We start from the raw sequence: 18,801 nt of genomic DNA, 5'->3' as shown, positions 1-18,801 counted from the left end.
ATTCTCATTCTGGCGTTTAACTTCCAGTTTAAGGTTAAACTGGAGCTTAAACGTGGAAGAGGAGAAAGCAACCCTGGAGGTGAAAACTTGGTCGAACACGTTTAAGCTCCAGTTTAAGGTTAAATTGGAGCTTAAACGTGGAAATGGCTCCCTGGTGCATTTCCCAATTCTGGCGTTTAACTTCCAGTTTAAGGTTAAACTGGAGGTTAAACGCCACTTTCACCCTTTCCTCAGCTTTCATGATTTTGGCGTTTAAGCTCTAGTTTAAGCTTAAACTAAACTCCAAACTCCACATGTGATATTCAAGCTTCCTTTATTGATTTTTGTTGCTTCCTTGCCTAGCCTCTTCTTTCCTGAAATCATCCTGCATCAAAGAGTCTTGCAAATTTTCATGAGAATCTTCCATTCATAGCATTCAAGTAATATAACTAAAAACTCATGGAATTTGCATCAAAATCATACTGTTTGGATGGTTCATTGCTTTGTTATTCATTTAACCATTCTTGGTTACTTTAAGCTCAAGAAAATGCATAAAACAACTAAAACTAACAGAAAAATGCTAGTGAAACTAGCCTAAGATGCCTTGGCATCAGTCTGTGGCAAGAGTATCCCGCTCACATCCCTTCGGACCTATAGGCGAGCAGGCGCCGGTACCTGGACAGTGATCCAGACACTATATCTCGTGGGTTCCCATATGAGTAATCCGAAGGGCGACGTCTCCATGGAGATGTGTCGGGTTGGCAGTTGAACCGACAATGTGATATGTTGTGCCAAATTGTGATCTTTACTTCCTTGGTAACGGTGCTAAAAACTTCATACGCACGTTCATATTCTTAATTTTGTTTCACAACTTCGTACAACTAACCAGCAAGTGCACTGGGTCGTCCAAGTAATAAACCTTACGTGAGTAAGGGTCGATCCCACGGAGATTGTCGGTATGAAGCAAGCTATGGTCACCTTGTAAATCTCAGTCAGGCGAATTCAACTGATTTTATGAATTGATAAGTAAAAGATAAATAAAACATAAAATAGGATAGTGGTACTTATGTAATTCATTGGTGAGAATTTCAGATAAGCGTATAGAGATGCTTTCGTTCCTCTGAACCTCTGCTTTCCTGCTGTCTTCATCCAATCAATCCTACTCCTTTCCATGGCAAGCTGTATATTGGGCATCACCGTTGTCAGTGGCTACATCCCGTCTTCTCTGTGAAAATGGTCTGATGCGCTGTCACTGCATGGCTAATCATCTGGAGGTTCTCGATCATACTGGAATAGGATTCACCATCTTTTTGTGTCTGTCACTACGCCTATCACTCACGAGTTTGAAGCTCGTCACAGTCATCCCTTCCCGGATCCTACTCGAAATACGACAGACAAGGTTTAGACTTTTTGGATCTCAAGAATGGCCATCCATGGGTTCTAACTTATACCACGAAGATTCTGATTAAGAAATCCAAGAGATACTCATTCAATCGAAGGTAGAACGAAAGTGGTTGTCAGGCACACGTTCATAGGGAATGATGATGAGTGTCACGATCATCACATTCATGTTAAAGTGCGAATGAATATCTTAGAAGCGGAATAAGTTGAATTGAATAGAAAAACAGTAGTACTTTGTATTAATTCGAGAGGAACAGCAGAGCTCCACACCTTAATCTATGGTGTGTAGAAACTCTACCGTTGAAAATACATAGGTGATGAGGTTCAGGCATGGCCAAATGGCCAGCCCCCAAACGTGATCTAAAGATGAAAACTAAAGATGTAAATACAATAGTAAAAAGTCCTATTTATACTAAACTAGTTACTAGGGTTTACAGAAATGAGTAAATGATGCAGAAATCCACTTTCGGGGCCCACTTAGTGTGTGCTTGGGCTGAGTTTGAAGTTTACACATGGAGAGGTCATTCTTGGAGTTGAACGCCAGTTTGTGACGTGTTTCTGGCGTTGAACTCCACTTTGCAACTTGTTTCTGGCACTGAACGCCAGACTGCAACTTGGAACTGGCGTTCAATGCAAAGTATAGACTATTATATATTGCTGGAAAGCCCTGGATGTCTAATTTCCAACGCAATTAGAAGCACGCCGTTTGGAGTTCTGTAGCTCCAGAAAATCCACTTTGAGTGCAGGGAGGTCAGAATCCAACAGCATCTGCAGTCCTTCTTCAACCTCTGAATCTGATTTTTGCTCAGGTTCCTCAATTTCAGCCAGAAAATACCTGAAATCACAGAAAAATACACAAACTTATAGTAAAGTCCAGAAATGTGATTTTTAATTAAAAACTAATAAAAATATACTAAAAACTAACTAAATCATACTGAAAACTATGTAAAAATAATGCCAAAAAGCGTATAAATTATCCGCTCATCACAACACCAAACTTAAATTGTTGCTTGTTTCCAAGCAACTGAAAATCAAATAGGATAAAAAGAAGAGAATATACTATAAATTCCAAACTATCAATGAAACATAGCTCCAATCAGATGAGCGGGACGTGTAGCTTTTTGCCTCTTGAATAGTTTTGGCATCTCACTTTATCCATTGAAGTTCAGAATGATTGGCATCTATAGGAACTCAGAGTTCAGATAGTGTTATTGATTCTCCTGTTTCAGTATGTTGATTCTTGAACACAGCTACTTTATGACTCTTGGCCGTGTCCCTAAGCACTTTGTTTTCCAGTATTACCACCGGATACATAAATGCCACAGACACATAACTGGGTGAACCTTTTCAGATTGTGACTCAGCTTTGCTAAAGTCCCCAATTAGAGGTGTCCAGGGTTCTTAAGCACACTCTACTTTTGCTTTGGACCTTGACTTTAACTGCTCAGTCTCAAGTTTTCACTTGACACCTTCACGCCACAAGCACATGGTTAGGGACAGCTTAGTTTAGCCGCTTAGGCCAGGATTTTATTCCTTTAGGCCCTCCTATCCACTGATGCTCAAAGCCTTGGATCCTTTTTATTTACCCTTGCCTTTTGGTTTTAAGGGCTACTGGCTTTTTGCTCTTGCCTTTTGGTTTTAAGAGCTTTTGGCTTTTTCTGCTTGCTTTTTCTTTTTCTTTTTTTTTATTTTTTTCGCCATTTTTTCTTTTCGCAAGCTTTCTGTATTCACTGCTTTTTCTTGCTTCAAGAATCATTTTTATGATTTTTCAGATAACATTTCTCCTTTTTCCTTATTCTTCAAGGGCCAACATATTTAATATTCATAAACAACAACTTCAAAAGATATATGCACTGTTCAAGTATTCATTCAGAAAACAAAAAGTATTGTCACCACATCAAAATAATTAAACTAGTTTCAAGGATGAATTCGAAACCATGTACTTCTTGTTCTTTTGTAATTAAAACATTTTTCATTTAAGAGAAGTGATGGATTCATATTCACTACTTTAAGTCATAGACACTTAGATACTAATGATCATGTAATAAGACACAAACATAAATAAACATTTAGCATAAAAAAAACGAAAAACAGAAAATTTAAGAACAAGGAATGAGTCCACCTTAGTGATGGTGGAGTTTTCTCCTTGAGGAACCAATGATGTCCTTGAGCTCTTCTATGTCTCTTCCTTGTCTTTGTTGCTCCTCCCTCATTGCTCTTTGATCTTCTCTAATTTCATGGAGGATGATGGAGTGCTCTTGATGTTCCACCCTTAGTTGTCCCATGTTGGAACTCAGTTCTCCTAGGGAGGTGTTGATTTGCTCCCAAAAATTCTGTGGAGGAAAGTGCATCCCTTGAGGCATCTCAGGGATTTCTTGGTGATGAGCTTCTTCATGCATCCCTTGAGATCCATGAATAGGCTCTCTTGTTGGCTCCATCCTTTTCTTAGTGATGGGCTTGTCCTCATCAATGAGGATATCTCCCTCTATGTCAATCCCAGCCGAGTTGCATAGATGGCAAATGAGGTGAGGAAAGGCTAACCTTGCCACAATGGAAGACTTGTCAGCCACCTTGTAGAGTTCTTGAGGTATAATCTCATGAACCGCCACTTCCTCCCCAATCATGATACTATGGATCATGATGGCCCGGTCTATAGTGACTTCAGACCGGTTGCTAGTGGGACTGATTGAGCGTTGAATGAACTCCAACCATCCTCTAGCTACAGGCTTAAGGTCCAATCTTCTTAGTTGAACCGGTTTGCCTTTTGAGTCAATCTTCCATTGAGCTCCTTCCACACATATGTCCATGAGGACTTGGTCCAACCTTTGATCAAAGTTGACTCTTCTTGTGTAGGGGCGTGCGTTTTCTTCCATCATTGGCAAGTTGAACGCCAGCCTTACATTTTCCAGACTGAAATCTAAGTAGTTCCCCCGAACCATGGTAAGATAATTCTTTGGGTTCGGGTTCTTACTTTGATCATGGTTCCTAGTGATCCATGCATTGGCATAGAACTCTTGAACTATTAGGATTTCGACTTGTTGAATGGGGTTGGTTAGAACTTCCCAACCTCTTCTTTAGATCTCATGTCGGATCTCTGGATACTCATTTTTCTTGAGTTTGAAAGGGACCTCAGGGATCACCTTCTTCTTGGCCACAACATCATAGAAGTGGTCTTGATGGGCTTTGGAGATGGATCTTTCCATCTCCCATGACTCGGAGGTGGAAGCTTTTGTCTTCCCTTTCCCTTTTCTAGAGGTTTCTCCGGTCTTAGGTGCCATCAATGGTAATGGAAAAATAAAAAGCTTATGCTTTTACCACACCAAACTTAGAATATTGCTCGCCCTCGAGCAAGAGAAGAAAGAAAAGAAGTAGAAGAAGAGAAAATATAGAGGAGAGGGAGGGGGGTGTATTCGGCCAAGGTAAAGAAGATAGGGTTGTGTTGTTTGAAAATGAAGGAGGGATTGAGGTGTTTATATAGTGAGGGGATAGGGAGTAGGTTCGGCCATATGGGGTGGGTTTTGGGTGGGAAAGTGATTTTGAATTTTGAAGGTAGGTGGGGTTTATAGGGAAGAATGGATGGATGTGAGTGGTGAAGGGGTAATAGGGAAGAGAGATTGAGGTGATTGGTGAAGGGTTTTGGGGAAGGGTGTTTATTGGGAATGGTGAGTGTTGAGAAGAGGGAAGAATATGAGTGGAGGTAGGTGGGGATCCTGTGGGGTCCACAGATGCTGAGATGATCATGTGGGGTCCATAGATCCTGAGGTGTCAAGGATTTGCATCCCTGCACCAATTAGGCATGTAAAACGCCTTTGCATGCAATTCTGGCGTTTAAACGCTGAATTGATGCTTGTTCTGGGCGTTCAACGCCCAGATGCAGCATGTTTCTGGCGTTGAACGCCAGTTCTATGCTTGTTTCTGGCGTTCAGCGCCAGCTCTTCTCAGGGTGCATTCCTGGCATTTGAATGCCAGGATGTTGCCTGTTTCTGGCGTTCAATGCCAGATCCATGCTCTATTCTGGTGTTGAACGCCAGCCAGATGCTCCTTACTGGCGTTTAAACGCCAGTAAGTCCTTCCTCCAGGGTGTGACTTTTCTTCTGCTATTTTTGATTCTGTTTTTAATTTTTGTATTTATTTTGTGACTCCACATGATCATGAACCTAATAAAACATGAAAGAACAATAAAAATAAAAATAAAATTAGATAAATAAATATTGGGTTGCCTCCCAACAAGCGCTTCTTTAATGTCAATAGCTTGACAGTGGGCTCTCATGGAGCCACACAGGTGATCAGGTCAATTTTATAGACTCCCAACACCAAACTTAGAGTTTGGATATGAGAGATCAACACCAAACTTAGAGTTTGGCTGAGGCCTCCCAACACCAAACTTAGAGTTTGACTGTGGGGGCTTTAGTTGACTCTGTACTGAGAGAATCTTTTCATGCTTCCTTTCCATTGTTACAGAAGGAGATCCTTGAGTTTTAAACACAAGGTTTTCCTCATTTAGTTGAAGGACCAACTCTCCTCTGTCCACATCAATCACAGCTCTTGCTGTGCTAGGAAGGGTCTTCCAAGGATGATGGATTCATCCTCATCCTTCCCAGTGTCTAGGATTATGAAATCAGCAGGGATGTAAAGGCCTTCAACCTTTACTAACACGTCCTCTACTTGTCCATAAGCTTGTTTTCTTGAGTTATCTACCATCTCTAATGAGATTCTGGCAGCTTGCACCTCAAAGATTCCCAATTTCTCCATTACAGATAGTGGAATGAGGTTTATCCCTGACCCAAGGTCACATAGAGCCTTTTCAAAGGCCATGGTGCCTATGGTACAAGGTAATAAGAACTTTCCAGGATCCTGTTTCTTCTGAGGCAATGTCAGTTGATCCATATCACTCAGTTCATTGATGAGCAAGGGAGGTTCATCTTCCCAAGTCTCATTACCAAATAATTTGGCATTCAGCTTCATGATTGCACCAAGGTACTTGGCAACTTGCTCTTCAGTAACATCTTCATTCTCTTCAGAAGAAGAATATTCATCAGAGCTCATGAATAGCATAAGGAGGTTTAATGGAATCTCTATGGTCTCCAGATGAGCCTCAGAGTCCTTTGGTTCCTCAGAAGGAAGCTCCTTATTGATCTCTGGACGTCTCAGGAGGTCTTCCTCACTGGGATTCACGTCCTCTCCCTCCCTTACAGGTTCGGCCATGGTAATCAATTCAATGGCCTTGCACTCTCCTTTTGGATTCTCTTCTATATTGCTTGGGAGAGCACTAGGAGGGGTTTCAGTGATTCTTTTACTTAGCTGGCCCACTTGTGCTTCCAAATTTCTAATGGAGGACATTGTTTCATTCATGAAACTCACAATGGCCTTAGATAGATCAGAGACTATATTTGCTAAGCTAGTTGGATTCTGCTCAGAACTCTCTGTCTGTTGCTGAGTGGATGATGGAAAAGGTTTGCTATTGCTAAACCTGTTTCTTCCACCATTATTAAAGCTTTGTTGAGGCTTTTGTTGATCCTTCCATGAGAGATTTGGGTGATTTCTCCATGAGGGATTATAGGCTTTTGTTGCTATTGCAGGGTTCTCAGGATCATAAGCTTCTTCTTAAGAAGATGCCTCTTGAGTACTATTGGATGCAGCTTGCATTCCATTCAGACTCTGAGAAATCATTCTGAAGGTTTGAACATCCACTCTAAGCTTACTAAGCTTTTGAGGAGGAAAGAACTTGGCTAAGAAAGCCGTGACCAGCTTATCCCAAGAGTTCAGGCTATCTTCAGGTTGAGAGTCCAACCATACTCTAGCTCTGTCTCTTACAGCAAACGGGAAAAGCATAAGCCTGTAGACCTCGGGGTCAACCCCATTGGAATTAACAGTATCACAGATCTGCAAGAACTCAGTTAAGAACTGAAAAGGATCTTCAGATGAAAGTCCATGAAACTTGCAGTTCTGTTGCATCAGAGAAACTAATTGAGGTTTAAGCTCAAAATTGTTTGCTCCAATGGCAGGGATTGAGATGCTCCTTCCATGTAAATTGAAATTAGATGCAGTGAAGTCACCAAGCATCCTCCTTGCATTGTTGTTGTTAGGTTCGGCTGCCATCTCCTTTTCTTGTTAAAAAATTTTAGTAAGGTTGTCTCTGGATTGTTTTATTTTAGCTTCTCTTAGTTTCCTCTTCAGAGTCCTTTCAGGTTCTGGATCAGCTTCAACAAGAATGCCCTTTTCCTTGTCCCTGCTCATATGAAAGAGAAGAGAACAAGAAAAGAAGAGGAATCCTCTATGTTACAGTAAAGAGGTTCCTTATTGTTGGTAGAAGAAGAAAGGGAATAAGAGTGAAGAAGAATGGATAATCCAAACACAAGGGTGAGGATAGGAGCAGAGATATGAGATAAAAAGAAGTGTTAGTAAGTAATTAAATAAATAGAAGAAGATGAGAGAGAGAAATTTTCGAAAATAATTTTTGAAAAGGAGTTGATGATTTTCGAAAATTAAAGGGGAAATAAAATTAAAATTAAAATTTAAAACAATTAAAAAGAATTTTTGAAAAAGAGGGAGGTATTTTCGAAAATTAGAGAGGGAAGAGTAGTTAGGTGGTTTTGAAAAAGATAAGAAACAAACAAAAAGTCAATGAGTTAGTTGAAAAAGATTTGAAAATCAATTTTGAAAAGATAAGAAGATAAGAAGTTAGAAAAGATATTTTAAAATCAAATTTTTTTGAAAAAGATATGATTTAAAAAGATATGATAGAAAGATATGATTAAAATTAGTTTTGAAAAAGATTTGAATTTTAAAATCAAAATTAATGACTTGACTCACAAGTAATCACAAGATATGATTCTAGAACTTAAAGTTTGAATCTTTCTTAACAAAACATTAATTGTTGATAATATTTTCGAAAATTATGAGATAAAATTAAGAAAAAAATTTTTGAAAAATATTTTTAAAATTTTCGAAAATAAATAAGAAAAATGAAAAAGATTTGATTTTTTGAAAAAGATTTTGAAAAGATAAGATTTTTAAATTGAAAATTTGATTTGACTCATAAGAAACAACTAAATTTTAAAAAGTTTTGAAAAAGTCAACTCAAATTTTCAAAAATTTATGAGTGAAAAAAGGAAAGATATTTTTTTTATTTTTGAATTTTTAATGATGAAAGAGAAAAACATAAAAAAGACTCAATGCATGAAAATTTTGGATCAAAACATGTGATGCATGGAAGAACACTATGAATGTCAAGATGAACACCAAGAACACCTTGAAGATCATGATGAACATCAAGAACATATTTTTAAAAAATTTTTGATGCAAAGAAAACATACAAGACACCAAACTTAGAAATTTGCAAACTTCAGACACTAACAAATTGAAAATGCATATGAAAAATAAGAAAAGACACAAAACAAGAAAATATGAAGATCAAACAAGAAGACTTACCAAGAACAACTTGAAAATCATGAAGAACACTATGAATGCATGAATTTTCGAAAATTTTTAGAAAATAAAAGTATGCAATTGACACCAAACTTAAAAATTGACTCAAGACTCAAACAAATAACAAAATATTTTTTATTTTTATGATTTTATTAATTTTTTCTGGATTTTTGTATATATTTTTTTTCGAAAACATATAGGAAAAATGAAGTAATGAATTCAAAGTCCTCAATCAAGATTCCAAGAATCATACCAGGTTAGTCTAAAGCTTGATGGCCAGCCAAACTTCACCATACCATTTTGAAACTTTAGAATTCACTCTTAAAAGTTTTAAAATAATTTTCAAAAACAAAGGGAAAAATTTTTTTCGAAAGATTTTTGAAGAATTTTTTTTTGAAGATAAAACAAAAAGAAAATTACCTACTCTGAGCAACAAGATGAACCGTCAGTTGTCCAAACTCGAACAATCCCCGGCAACGGCGCCAAAACTTGGTGTGCGAAATTGTGATCTTTACTTTCTTGGTAACGGTGCTAAAAACTTCATACGCACGTTCATATTCTTAATTTTGTTTCACAACTTCGTACAACTAACCAGCAAGTGCACTGGGTCGTCCAAGTAATAAACCTTACGTGAGTAAGGGTCGATCCCACGGAGATTGTCAGTATGAAGCAAGCTATGGTCACCTTGTAAATCTCAGTCAGGCGAATTCAACTGATTTTATGAATTGATAAGTAAAAGATAAATAAAACATAAAATAGGATAGTGGTACTTATGTAATTCATTGGTGATAATTTCAGATAAGCGTATAGAGATGCTTTTGTTCCTCTGAACCTCTGCTTTCCTGCTGTCTTCATCCAATCAATCCTACTCCTTTCCATGGCAAGCTGTATATTGGGCATCACCGTTGTCAGTGGCTACATCCCGTCTTCTCTGTGAAAATGGTCTGATGCGCTGTCACTGCATGGCTAATCATCTGGAGGTTCTCGATCATACTGGAATAGGATTCACCATCTTTTTGCGTCTGTCACTACGCCTATCACTCACGAGTTTGAAGCTCGTCACAGTCATCCCTTCCCGGATCCTACTCGAAATACGACAGACAAGGTTTAGACTTTTCGGATCTCAAGAATGGCCATCCATGGGTTCTAACTTATACCACGAAGATTCTGATTAAGAAATCCAAGAGATACTCATTCAATCGAAGGTAGAACGAAAGTGGTTGTCAGGCACACGTTCATAGGGAATGATGATGAGTGTCACGATCATCACATTCATGTTAAAGTGCGAATGAATATCTTAGAAGCGGAATAAGTTGAATTGAATAGAAAAACAGTAGTACTTTGTATTAATTCGTGAGGAACAGCAGAGCTCCACACCTTAATCTATGGTGTGTAGAAACTCTACCGTTGAAAATACATAAGTGATGAGGTTCAGGCATGGCCGAATGGCCAGCCCCCAAACGTGATCTAAATATGAAAGCTAAAGATGTAAATACAATAGTAAAAAGTCCTATTTATACTAAACTAGTTACTAGGGTTTACAGAAATGAGTAAATGATGCAGAAATCCACTTCCGGGGCCCACTTGGTGTGTGCTTGGGCTGAGTTTGAAGTTTACACGTGGAGAGGTCATTCTTCGAGTTGAACGCCAGTTTGTGATGTGTTTCTGGCGTTGAACTCCACTTTGCAACTTGTTTCTGGCGCTGAACGCCAGACTACAACATAGAACTGGCGTTCAACACCAGTTTGCGTCGTATAAACTCGGGCAAAGTATGAACTATTATATATTGCTGGAAAGACCTGGATGTCTACTTTCCAACGCAATTAGAAGCACGCCATTTGGAGTTTTGTAGCTCCAGAAAATCCACTTTGAGTGCAGGCAGGTCAGAATCCAACAGCATCTGCAATCCTTCTTCAACCTCTGAATCTGATTTTTGCTCAGGTCCCTCAATTTCAGCCAGAAAATACCTGAAATCACAGAAAAATACACAAACTCATAGTAAAGTCCAAAAATGTGATTTTTAATTAAAAACTAATAAAAATATACTAAAACTAACTAAATCATACTGAAAACTATGTAAAAATAATGCCAAAAAGCGTATAAATTATCCACTCATCATGATATCACAGCTAGTAGGGCAGGCATTCATCTTATGCATTTTCTACCTGTTTGTATGCTTTGTTTACTTGTAATGGTTTGCCTGATTGAATAACATGCCTAATTGCTATCTGAATTAATTGCTTTATATGCTTATACTTGTGAGTTACTTGCATTGTATATTACTTGTGTTTTCTACTGGGATTGGGGAGGTTCGGAAGGCGGTGGCGATAGGATCGCATGGAGGATAGGTTGGTGAAGGCTGTGGGACAGTGGTGTTTGATTAGAATAGTTTTCCCTTAAGATAGAGTACCCTGTTTAATTATGATAAGGTTTATATGATGCTTATTTGTTTTTAGAATGCTTTAAGCTTGAATCTTGTGATGGATATGGAGCTTAGAATTGCCTTTGGCGTCCTGGGGTCTTATATCCTACATCACTGGGCACTGTTACCATACTGAGAATCTCCAGTTCTCATACCATATCTTTGTTGTGTTTTTCAGATGCAGGTCGCAACCCACCTCGGTGAGTTATTTTGGATGGTGATAGGAGCGGAGGATCTTGGATTCTTTTGGAGTCTTTTTGGTTTATCTGTTTATACATCTCTCTTTTGTATTTTGTTTTGCCTAGAGGCATGTATTTGAGAGCACAAAACTTGTATAAGCTATTTTTAAACTGTCAGGTTTCTATATGGTCTGTATACGGCTAGCCGGCTTAAACTCCGCGAGTGGAGGCTAGTTCCTTATGATATTATACTATTATACTATTACCTTGCTTATATCACTTCTATTTCTTATACCTTAAGATAGTACGTTTTGCACTTTTCAAATCCTGTTTTTGAGCTATATCTTTCATCGGGCTTCTAGATTATACCATTCTTCTTTCTCTCTCTCTCTCTATATATATATATATATATTATGTATGAGCTTAGAACTATCGTAATCTCTGATTAACCTTTGCTTTACGACACAAGGTAAGGCTTAGGCTAATTAGGGTGTTACACATTCCAGTTTAGACCCATTTTGGTCCCCCCCAAAGGATTTAACCATGAGACCTTCTACATGGACAACCTCTCTTCCCTCCTTAACCCTAACCAATTTCGCCATGATTGCTTCACTTAATATCGCAACATGAAGTCAATGGATCCGTTGCCACAATGAAGACTGTAGACTTCTCACCGTTTCTTTCTCCCTGGTCTAAGGTGATGCCACTGTGCTCAAACTCCACGATGACCTTTGTAAAATCCGAGAAATTAGTAAATAATTAGCTAATAAATTAATTATTAATTAAGATAATTAAAAATATAATTTTTATGGTTTAATATGATAGAGAAAATTAAAATAAGAATTTCGACACTAATTTCAAAGAATTTGACCCAATATTGGGCCAAAAGGCCAAACCGGGCCCCTATTGGGCCCAAGGCCCAACCCACATATAACTTTCAGCCTTATTTTTCCTATTAGAACAAGGAAAGCATGCTGAAACAAGGGAGAAAAGGGGGAACGTTGCAAACCCTTGCTCCAAGTTTCAGTTGACCACAATTTTTGATCCGGAGCTCCGATTGCCGCCCCCTTTGTGGCTATGCGACCGCAGCGTCGAGCTCTACAAAGCCCAATAGTTAATTTGGAATCAAATTAGCTTCGTGGACTTGTCGATTCATGTCCTAATTTTGTGTTGATAAGGTGAGGAGCGTTTAATTCTTTTCAAGTTATCTAATTAGTGAACCCTATAGTAATTTTTGCGTTATTTTGTGAAATTAGTTTGGATTTGGTACTTTGAAAACAAATTGGTGGTTTTCGAGACTTGGTATTGGACTCTGGGGAGCCGGAGACCCGTTTGGTGAGACTTTGGAACCTTGGGTGTCGTGAAATGGTGACAAATTGTGACGTTTCGGATTTTACGAGAAATTAGTCAAGGTATAATTTTAGTTTCTCGTATTTAATATATAATGTTTTATGAAAACTTAGGCTAGACGACCTAGAATAAGTTGAATTATGAATTTTGAAGCTTGAATGTTAGTATGAATGTGATATGAATTGATGAGGTATGATAGATTGAATAATTGTGATATGAATGTGGTTAGTTTAGTGAGACTAGTTCCTTGATGATGATGTTGATAGTGATATGTAATAACGTTGAATTATGATAATTGTAATAAGTATGATTGTAAAGTGTTGTAGAATAAAACTAATCATATTGAGATTTGATTGGATATGAAGAATGTGGGCTGTGTGGTTGTAAAATAGTGTGTTTTAGTGTAGGTTATGGCTGTGATTATTTATTTGATTGATTTTTCTTGAATTATTGGAAGAGGTTTAATCTTGAAATTTAGTTTAATTTTGGAAATGTTTGATTTTAGAAAACATTTAAAACTGGAATTCGGTTTAATTTTGGAAAGGTTTTGATATTTGAAGCTAGTTAGGAACGGGTTGGAAAATGTAGTTTTGATGGGACCCATTGATACACCACTATTTTAAGATATATTTTGGACTAAATTGAGTGGGTTTTGTCAACTTCTCTTACACTTATTCATGTAAATTGTATGTTTTTCATTTCCTTTCTAATTTTGTGCTATGAATGAAAACATGTTTCCTAGGCCTTAAAATTATTAATTTTTAATTCTCCTTTGTACCATTCGATGCCATGATGTGTTTGTTAAGTATTTTCAGGTTTACAGGGCATGAATGGTTTAAAGGATGAAGAGGAAGCATGTTAAAGTGGAAGGAACACAAGAAACTAAGGAGCTGAGAAGCGAGGAGTGACGCGCACGCATGGCTGACACGTGCACGTGATTTGGAGCATCGTACAGTGATGTGTACGCATGATCAGCGCAGGAGTTCAGTCACGCGTACGTGTGGCCGACGCGTACGCGTGACAGAGCGTCACGTGCTGCACTTAATAGAACTCGCTGGGGGCGATTTCTAGGCTGATTTGGACCCAGTTTCAAGCCCAAAATACAGACTAGATGCAGGGGGCAAGCTGAGACTGAGGACACTTCACTTTCACTTTAGTTTTAGTTTTAGTTTTGAATTCTAGGGAGAGAAACAACTATTTTTCTCTAGGGTTTTGATTTCTTAGTTTCGTTTTGGATTAGATCTTGAGAGAGCTGCTACTACCTTCTATTGAAGTCATCATCTCTATAGTTTACTTTTCCGATAACTCAACTACTCTTTTCCATTTAATTTCTTTGATGTTCATGTTTAGATATTGTTATTTTTGAATGTTATTAATGCAGTGAAGTATTTTTATATTTATTTTTATAGCTTGTTTGATTCATATTAATTATTGTTCGTGCCAGTTTTAATTTAATTAATTTCTCAAAATTACCATGTCCTTTATTTACTCCTATTATGTGTTTATGAAAATGGCATTCATGTTAATGGAGTAGAGCTCCCAACTTGGCTTAGGATTTGATTAATTAGAAACCCTTGAGTTGTGATACTCAAGTGTAATCTGTAATTGGAAATTGCTGGCTAACTCGATTCTCACCAACTCTAGTCCTTCCCCCTGAAGTGACTAGGACTTGTGAGCTAGAGTAGTGGTACCCACTTGACTTTCCTGCAACTGCAAAAGGATAACTAAGTGGAAGCAATAAACCTTTGCTATTATACTTGGGGAAGACAACAAGGATAGAAATTCCAATTATCTCTCCTAACCAAGGTCTTTTATTTCAAATACATAACATCTCTTGTTACTGCTCATTGCTTTAATTTCAAGCCATTTATTTTTTCATTCTCCACTACAAAAATTACTTAGAAAAATTCTAACCAATAAATTGCACCTTGTGTCAACTCTTTGGGAAACTGATGAGCGGATAATTTATACGCTTTTTGGCATTGTTTTTAGTATGTTTTTAGTAGAATCTAGTTACTTTTAGGGATGTTTTTATTAGTTTTTATGTTAAATTCACATTTCTGGACTTTACTATAAGTTTGTGTATTTTTCTGTGATTTCAGGTATTTTTTGGTTGAAATTGAGGGACTTGAGCAAAAATCAGATTCAGAGGTTGAAGAAGGACTGCTGATGCTGTTGGATTCTGACCTCCCTGCACTCAAAGTGGATTTTCTGGAGCTACAGAACTCAAAATAGCGCGCTTCTAATTGCGTTGGAAAGTAGACATCCAGAGCTTTTCAGCAATATATAATAGTTCATAATTTGACCGAGTTTAGACGACGTAAAAGGGCGTTGAATGCCAGTTCTACGCTGCTGTCTGGAGTTAAACGCCAGAAACACGTCACAAACCAGAGTTGAACGCCAGAAATACGTTACAACCTGGCGTTCAACTCCAGAAAGAGCCTCTGCACATGTAACATTCAAGCTCAGCCCAAGCACACACCAAGTGGGCCCCGGAGGTGGATTTATGCATCAATTACTTACTTCTGTAAACCCTAGTAACTAGTTTAGTATAAATAGGACTTTTTACTATTGTATTAGACATCTTTGATCAGTTTTATGCTATCTTAGACTTTCATGGGGGCTGGCCATTCGGCCATGTCTGGACCATTATCACTTATGTATTTTCATACGGTAGAGTTTCTGCACTCCATAGATTAAGGTGTGGAGCTCTACTGTTCCTCAAAGATTAATGCAAAGTACTACTGTTTTTCTATTCAATTCAGCTTCTAAGATATTCATTCGCACTTCAACCTGAATGTGATGAACATGACAATCATCATCATTCCCTATGAACGCGTGCCTGACAACCACTTCCGTTCTACCTTAGATTGAATGAGTATCTCTTGGATCTCTTAATCAGAATCTTCGTGGTATAAGCTAGATTGATGGTAGCATTCATGAGAGTCTGGAAAGTCTAAACCTTGTTTGTGGTATTCCGAGTAGGACTCTGGGATTGAATGACTGTGACGAACTTCAAACTCGCGAGTGCTGGGCATAGTGACAGACGCAAAAGGAGGGTGAATCCTATTCCAGTATGATCGAGAACCTCAGATGATTAGCCGTGCTGTGACAGAGCATTTGGACCATTTTCACAAGAGGATAGGATGCAGCCATTGGCAAGGGTGATGCCTCTAGACGATTAGCCATGCAGTGACAGCGCATCAGACCATTTTCCAGAGAGGATTAAAAGTAGCCATTGACAACGGTGATGTTCTTACATAAAGCCAGCCATGGAAAGGAGTAAGACTGATTGGATGAAGACAGCAGGAAAGCAGAGGTTCAGAGGAACGAAAGCATCTCTTACACTTATCTGAAACTCTCACCAATGATATACATAAGTGTTTCTATCCTTATTTTCTATCTATTTATTATTTATGTTCGAAAACTCCATAACTATTTTATATCCGCCTGACTGAGATTCACAAGGTGACCGTAGCTTGCTTCATACCAACAATCTCCGTGGGATCGACCCTTACTCACGTAAGGTTTATTACTTGGACGACCCAGTGCACTTGCTGGTTAGTTGTATCGAAGTTGTGAATGAAAAACGATTTATTAAGACGTGCGTACAGAGTTTCTGGCGCCGTTGCCTGAGATCACAATTTCGTGCACCAAGTTTTTGGCGCCGTTGCCGGGGATTGTTCGAGTTTGAACAACTGACGGTTCATCTTGTTGCTCAGATTAGGTAATTTTCTTTTTGTTTTCTTTTCAAAAATTTTTCAAAAATCTTTCAAAAATTTCTCATCTGTTTTCAAAAAAAAAAAATAAAATGAATCTTTTCAAAAATATATTTTTCTTCAGAATTTTTAAGAATGAATTCTAGAGTTTCATGAAGCATGTTGAAGCCTGGCTGGCTGTAAAGCCATGTCTAATTCTTTTGGATAGGGGCTTCCAACCATCAGCATAGAGGCAGGTTGATTGGTATGTCAGCTGTGTCATGTCTGAGTTACATACTAAAGCTTGGCTGGCTATTAAGCCATGCCTAACCCTCAGATTGGAGCTTTAGACTAAAGAGCACAAGATTCCTGGAATTCATATTAAAAATTTTGGAATCCTTATTTTTCTTTTTCTAAATAATTTTCGAAAAAAATATAAAATAAATCTTATCTTTTTCAAAATCTTTTTCAAAAATCAAATCTTTTTCATTTTTCTTAGTTATTTTCGAAAATTTTAAAAATATTTTTCAAAAATCTTTTTCTTATCTTTATCTCCTAATTTTCGAAAATAACATCATCAATTAATGTTTTGATTCAAAAAATTTCAAGTTTGTTACTTACTTGTTAAGAAAGATTCAAACTTTAAGTTCTAGAATCATACTTTGTGATTTCTTGTGAATTAAGTCATTAATTGTGATTTTAAAAAATCAAATCTTTTTCAAAACTAATATCAATCATATCTTTTCAAAAATATCTCCTTATCTTATCTTTTTCAAAAATTTGATTTTAAAATATCTTCTCTAACTTCTTATCTTTTCACAATTGATTTTCAAATTTGTTTTAACTAACTAACTAACTTTTTGTTTGTTTCTTATCTTTTTCAAAACTACCTAACTAACTCTCTCTCTCTCTAATTTTCGAAAATATCTTCCCTCTTTTTCAAAATTTTTTTTAATTAACTAATTATTCTAATTTTTTATCTTAATTTTCGAAAATTACTCCTCTTTTTCAAAAATTATTTTCGAAAATCATCTTTCTCTCTCATCTCCTTATATTTATTTATTCATCTACTAACACTTTATCTCACCCAAATTCAAACCCCCTCTTCCATCTGTGTTCGAATTTTTTCTTCTTCTTTTCTTCTACTCACACAGGGACCTCTATACTGTGGTAAAAAGGACCCTATTATTATTATTTTTCTGTTCCTCTTTTTCATATGAGCAAAAGCAAGGTGAAGAACTGAAGATTGATGGTTTAGAGGTTATAGAAACTCTCGTTGTAAGTATAGTTACTAAACCAAGCAATCAACCTTTCTTACTAACGTTTTGGTTGTCACAAGTAACAAACCCCTTTGAAATTGATAACCGAGTATTCAAACCTCGGGTCGTCTTCTCAAGGAATTGCAGGGAAGTATGTTCTTATTATTGGTTATGAAGATTGTAAATTGGGGGTTTTGGAAGTAAGGTGGGAATATGTTATATGACAAGTAAAATAAAATAATAATAATAAAATCTCTTGGTAAGGTATAAGAAATTGGAAGTCCAGACCAAGTTATCCTTATCAATGATAATAAAAATTGAATCTTAATTTCACTTAGTTAACTCTTACTTAAAGCAGAGGAAGGTCAAGTGACTAATTAGTTTGATCTTCAAATCCTAGTTAATTCCTAAGAAAAGATTGAGATTATTGAAACTCAGTTCAATTAGCAAAGATAACAATTAAAAATTATGCTATTAAGTTGGATAACTCTTGAGTTACTGATTTCTTAACCAAAACCAAAAGGAGGAAAAGTAAATTTGCTGGAATAAAAATGTCTTCAGGTGGGAAGCAGTAATCATGTAAATAAAAGAAAGCAATATTAAACTGAAATACCTCAAATTGCATTAACAAAAGAACTTAAATCTGACATAGACATGCATGGAAAAATAAATAAAATAAAGAACCTGGGATTGAGAGTCACTCCTAAAACTAAGAGAAGTCCTAAATCCTAATCCTAAGAGAGAGGAGAGAACCTCTCTCTCTAAAAACTACATCTACTCCTAAAATTGTGAATTGTGTAAGCCTCATTATGAATGGGTGCAGTCCCATACTTTATAGCCTCTAATCTATGTTTTCTGGGCCGCAAACTGGGTCAAAACTAGCCCAGAATTCGCTGGTTGCGAATTCATTTGCGCTGATTTCCGTCACTTGCGACGCGGCCGCATGGATCACGCGGTCGCGTCGCCTAGCGTCAGGGGAACTATACCATATTATTTATCAAATCGAAGCCCCGGACGTTAGCTTTCCAACGCAACTGAAACCGCGTCGTTTGGACCTCTGTAGCTAAAGTTATAGCCGTTTGAGTG

The sequence above is a fragment of the Arachis ipaensis genome, chromosome B03 (genome assembly GCF_000816755.2).
Source record: "Arachis ipaensis cultivar K30076 chromosome B03, Araip1.1, whole genome shotgun sequence".
NCBI lineage: Eukaryota > Viridiplantae > Streptophyta > Magnoliopsida > Fabales > Fabaceae > Arachis > Arachis ipaensis.
The sequence above is the reverse complement of the archived record's forward strand: the minus strand, read 5'-3'. Positions refer to the sequence as shown.